The sequence below is a fragment of the Manacus candei genome, unplaced genomic scaffold (assembly GCF_025592945.1).
Source record: "Manacus candei isolate 608988 ecotype Guabito, Panama unplaced genomic scaffold, ASM2559294v1 h1tg000005l, whole genome shotgun sequence".
In the NCBI taxonomy this organism is placed as follows: Eukaryota; Metazoa; Chordata; class Aves; order Passeriformes; family Pipridae; genus Manacus; species Manacus candei.
Genome location: NW_026138053.1, coordinates 25,196,354 through 25,202,353, shown reverse-complemented (window position 1 = coordinate 25,202,353; position 6,000 = coordinate 25,196,354).

Sequence of the window (6,000 nt, the reverse complement as noted above, 5' to 3'; positions counted from 1 at the left end):
GGGATTCTGCAGAAAAAGTTTGGGAAATGGCTCCTCTTCCTTCTCCCCTCAGCGACGCTGGGGACGGCAGCCCCGGGGAGGAGCTACGTGTGGGGAGCGGAGCCGCTCCTGCCGGCGCTGATCCTTCCCTGAGCTCCCAGCCCGAATTACCAGAAAATTAAACATATGTCTCCACTCACCCAGGCGAGGAATTAGATGTTGATCCGCCCTGATTCCATCTATTTCAATTACAGCCAAGGGCAGGCACTGCCTTCCCCACACGGGCACCCCAGGAATAGCCCTGGAGAGGTCTCCAACCCTCAGGGCTCATCCTGGGCAGGGGAGCATCCCAGGCACTGCACCCCCGTGGTGGGGATGCTCGAGGCTGTGAGGAGATATTTGGGGACCCAGGGTAAATGCTCAGCACCATGGGGGGGGGAGGTTCTTGAGGCCCTGGGGTGGATGCTCAGGGCCATGGAGTGAGAGTTCTTAGGGCCCTGGGTGGATTCTTGAGGTCCCAGTGTGGATGTCTGGGGACATGGTGTAGATTCTCAGGGCCCTGGGGACAATCCCAGGGCCATGGATGGGATGCTGGGGGCTCTGGGGGATGCTCAGAACCCAGGTATCCTCAGGGCCACGGGGGGCTGACAGCAGGAACTTGCAGCACACACAGGGCTACATGTCAGAGGATAATAAGAGGGAGCAGCACACTGTAAACCAGAACTGATATTAAAAAGGTTTGACTATAATCAAGAAGGCAATAAATCCTCCAAACACAGCCTCCAAATTGTCTGCTATCACGCAATGGCTGACTGAAGGTGATCACTGGCAGGGGTGTGGAGAATGGCAGTGGTGCCAAAAAACAGCCCCACAAAATCGATGTGAGCTTTATGGCAAAGCAGCTCAAGGGAGCACCAAGGCTTCAATCCTCCTGGTGACGGGCAGGGAAAGCCTGTCCCCAGCCCACTGCAAAGAACTCCCTTAGTGCAGGGTTTGGAGAAAGATCTGGAGATGCTCCAGCAGTGGGAAATGGGGACGAACTCAGGTGGGAGATGTGCTGGCAGCTACAACCTGTGCTGCCATGAGGGTGTTTCCATCTTTGACCTTACTGGGGAGAAGCAAACAGCCTTGCAGTAAAGCCAGGGGAGGTTTGTCTTTTAATGATGAAACAGTGTCTAGTGTTTTATATGTGAATAATAAATATCAATGTTATAGTACAGCATCAGTAAGTCCAACTCATGCAGCAGGTGGGTTAAGCCAACATGCCTGTATATGCAATACTCGTTGGGAGAGGAGACTTTTCAGAAAACACCCAATAAACCTGTGCTTAGGGATCACTGGGAGCACTTAAGAAACCAAATGGTTTCCTTAATTTTGCATTTTAAGGATGGACACGGTTCTGCTGCTGAGAGCAGGGAGACACACCACTCCTTGTGAGAGGCACAGAGGATGTGGTAGCTCCAGGCATTAAATAGTGGCGACCCTTTTCCACCCCCAGCCCCTCCTTGAGCATCCCTGGGAAAACCCTGGGAGAAGACCATTTCCCGTGGAGCAGTGCCAAGGTTAGTCACTCCTGCTGGGGGAGGTGGGTGCAAAGCCGCGCCCCGTCCTTGGGTTTCAGGGTGCTGCTGGCAGCAATTTCTCTGCTCCTTCCCAGCATCAGCTGCATCTCTGTGCATCAACAGCCCCTAAAGCCAGTGAAGCACTTCAGATGGAGGTATGGCTGCCATGGAAGAAGCCACAGTCTTTGTTTCACCCTGATTTACAGGTGGGTGAGTCACTTTGCTCTGACCCATCCCCAAATGCCTCTCCATCCCGTTTGAGACAGCTGCTGGCCAGACCATGGGCCACAGGGAGACAGCAGGGAGAGGTGCCACCCTGCAGGGGTTCCCCCAAGGGTCCCTCTTGGAGCTCATACCCCATGGGAGGCACCGGGGCCAGGCTGGCAGAGCTCTGGGGCAGCACACTGCCCCAGTGGCAGGGGGGTTTGCCAGGAGGTTGTCACCTTGCAGCCTCAAAACATGCTGAAAACTTGGAAAGCAACTAGTGGCAGCTGCAGGACAGGGACATAGTCCTGCCCCGGGGGACAGGCTGCAGGCAGGAGCAGGGAATTTGGGCAGGCAGAGATTGAGAGCTGGCTTTGGCACAGAGCAGCTCCTCCCCCTGGCAAAACACAACTCGACCTCTTCGGTGTGCTGAGGTTCCTCCTTGCAAAGCAGGCTGGAAATCTCTCCCGGCTCCCAGAGCCAGCCAAAGACAGGGGGTTTATCCAAGCCCAGACTGTCGCACCCTGGCAAAGCACAAGAGTTCCCAGCTTTGTAAATCACACAGGGTGCTTTGGGACATTGCCTTCACATTGTTTCTCCCGCTCTGTCCCGCTGCTCACAGCAGAAGGTGCAGCAGCAAGGCCACCCTTTGCTGCTCAGGAATGCCCGGAGCCGTGTCCCTTCCCTGCGCAGGTGACAACAATTTGGCTTTTCTCCCTCTCTCCACCTGCCCGGGGTAAGCAATGCCGATGGTAACACTTCATCATCATTAAAGCGTCATCACCGTGAGGAGCCCTTCCTTTCCCATCCCTCAGCAGCGCCAGCCACGCGGAGCATCTCTGCTGCCGGAACAAATAGCCCTTCAAAGCACAGGCGAGAGGCAAACAGCCTCTGGGGGCTCGGAGCGTGTGTGGTGCTGGAGCTCCCTAAAACTTCCTTTGGGAAGCTTTCTCCCAAATCCCTGCCTCCCAGGCAGCAGCGCTGACCCCCGCAGCCCGTTCCACTGAAAACCGTGGCTTTGCATCCCGTCAGGAGGGGCTCTGCAGGCTCACAGACGGACACACAGCTACAGAGACAGCCCCGGGGAAAAGAGGCACCCAGGGTTCATCACTCTAAGGACCAGCCTGAGTGCAAGGATTTTAAATCCTGACTCTTATTGCAAACAAGCGTCGTGTGCTCTTGGCACAATCACTCATTCAGCACAGCCGAGCAGGGAGGGTCTCCTTCTTGGCAGAAGAGGCCAAGCCCCCCCCCCTCCCCCCCTGCCAAATTGTCTCCTACTCCTCCACGTGAGAGCCTTAGGGGTGCCCTGTGCCTGGCACACACCACACTGGGGGTGTCCCATGTGCTGGGCTCCCTCTCCTTCCTCCTCTTCCTCACACCCCCACGGGGCAAAAGCAGCTTTCCAGCTCCAGTGGGAATTGCTGTATCCCTCAGCGACATCAGGACATCACAGGTTCCTGGGTTTTTCTGAAGTGCAGCTATTGCCATGCACGAGGCTTTTTAGATGTCACAGGAGTGTAGGGAAATAATTAAACCCTATGTTCAGACCTAAAATCTGGTATTAAAATGAAACCCTGGCAGCTCCAGTGCTGTACAGCAGCTCCACAAAGGAAGGAACCTTAACCCCACGTCTCTGCCTTAGGATAAGGCTGTGCCATCCTGCCTTTGACAGCAGGTTGGGCACATCCCGGGTGCTCCATGTGCCACCCCAGCTTTATCTCTGCAGAGCCACTTTCCTGCAGGAACCACCCCATATGTGGGGTTTGCATGCAGGCAAATTCATGCCCATTTTACAGCTGAATAAAATTGAGCCCAGAAGTAGCGGGGGCAAGGCAGGAATTACAGGGATGGCTCAGCCCTTTGACCATCCCAAACATCACCTTTGCCACCAGATGGGGTTTGGGGGCAGCCAGAGCAGCTCAGCAGGTCCTGCCAAGCTGCGGGCTCTAGTGGGGCACTTGTCCTACAAGGAGCCAGCACACAGGTACTGGAATTTCCATCACTTGGCTACATACAGGTTGTTAGGGATAAAAACATGATAAATAAAGATAAATGGAGGAGAACTGAGCATGCCAGCAACCCTTCTCTATCATTCCTTTTCTTCCCTAAGCAGATCAAATTATGACCTGAAATCACTGAATACATATTTTATTATGTGGATAATTTAAAGGATGAGGGTGAGACAGAGAATTCATAAGGTACAGTCATGTTGGAAGACAAAGAGTTCCCATTAATCTTCTACAGCGAAAAAACTGAACAGGAGAAGAGGGGGGGCCACAGGTTGTAATCGATACTGTCCTCTCCTCCTCCTTGCTCTGGCTGAGCTGGGACATGCAGGGATGTCTTCTCCTCTAACACCAGACATAAGCTGCTCCTTGAGACCTCACAAAATAGACGTGGTGCTCCAAACACTTCCCAGCCCCCTGCCCTTTGCCAACAACGTAAAGCCACCATTTCTCAGCCCATTTGAAGAGCTTGGCAATCAGCTCTCCTCCTCCTCCTCCTCCTCCTCCCTGCAGAGCTGGGGAGCAGTGGCTGCACCCCGACCTTCCCCCGGGGCTGAGCCATCGCGGTCTGATGGGCTTTGGCCCATTTCACCCCAGCCCAGCACCCGTCTGGCGCCTGCTCGAGCGTGATGCTCTGCTGACTTTGAGGGGTCAGCCCCACTTTGCTTCCCCCCAACACCCCCTGCCCCACTAAGTCCCGGCTTGCTCTGCACTCCACAGATCAATGCCAGCTTCAGGATGTTTTTCAGTTGCCACCGGGACCGGGAAAGAGCCGCTGGCTCTTAATAATTGTTTTCATAACAATTAAACAAAGAAAACGACTCTCCCTAGAATATTTTATGGGTAGCTGAGCCCTGGCACTGGGCTGGGGGTTGAGGGTTTGCCCCCAGAGGGAGCGCACCCAGCACGTGCCTCTGACCCAGGGCACTGGTAAGGGGACAGGAGCAGCTGGGCTGGTGGTTCAGACCAGCTCCTGCTCAGATCTAGGAGGATGAGAGGAGTGTGTTTTCCCTGTTAAACACCTAAATTGTTTTATGGGGATTTTGACAAGTCAGATTAAGCACCGTAATCAAGACAAACTTGTTGTTTAAATAAGGCCCCTGAGGACAAAATCAGAGCTGCTGAGTGTTTTCCCTTCCCAACCCCACACATCTCACAGTGGAGAGATAGGTGGTGGAATGGAACCTTACCTTACCTGCAGCACAGGTTGGTCATCCTCCACTGTCCTCACAGCAGGGTCTGGAGAAGGGAACACACGAGATGGCCCAGTGCCCTCACACCTCCACAGCTCGGTCCGTCAGAGCCCAGCACTGTGCTCGTGGCTCCCTGCGGCCCCAGGGTGTTTGTCAGCCCCCTCTGGGAAGCTCCTGATGTTGAGGGGGTTACGATGAGGTAACTTTAAAATGAACACTTCTAATTTATGAATTAAAAGCTCCTGGGGCAGCAAGGGCACATCAGGGCTCACGGGTTTGGGAGCTCACGCTGCTGGCTCGGTTGCAGCTGTCACATGCTATTACTCACACCTCCTAAGGTGCCTTTACCTTTGGTTTCTTTTCTGAAAATCTCCAAATTATTTTCCTTGGCTGCCTGAAAGGACCTTATGAGGCTAAGAGACAGTGTCCTCCCCAGCCCTCGGAGGGGTGGAGACACTGGAGGCATTTCAGGGAGGATGGTGGTGTTAGAGACATGGAGCTCATGGAGCTCACACTCCTCTGCTACCCCTGCAAATCTCCACCCCAAAAATTTGGGACTCAAACAAGAGCACTGAGGTTAATACAACTCCCTGAACAGCCTGGGCAGACACCACCAGCGAGGGAAGGCAAAACTGGGAGAGGAATAAAACTAACCTGTCTCCCTCTGCATGGATCAGAGGCTTTGGGCAAACAGCTGTGACAAGTGAGATTGTTTTTTCCCCTCACTGCCCGCTGAGCTGTTTTCCACCACAGCCCACTGATGGTAGCAGCCACATGTGCACACTGGCTATTCCAGGCAGATTAAAGAGGTTGTGATGGGTGTGTGGAGCCCTCCTTCACCTGAGGGTTCATGAAGCAGGGAGCCCTGGGAGATGCTGCAGTCCTGGAAGAGCTGGAACCACCCTCTCCCCTTGCACTGCAGACTGGTCAAGGCAAGATCATACTTAGTTTTCTTTCTCCTTTATTTCTAAGAGACGTGAAAAATCTCACTTTTCTTCCCCTCACAAGAAATTTTCCCTGCTGCTCAATGTTTTTGTCCTGCCTCAGCTGAGT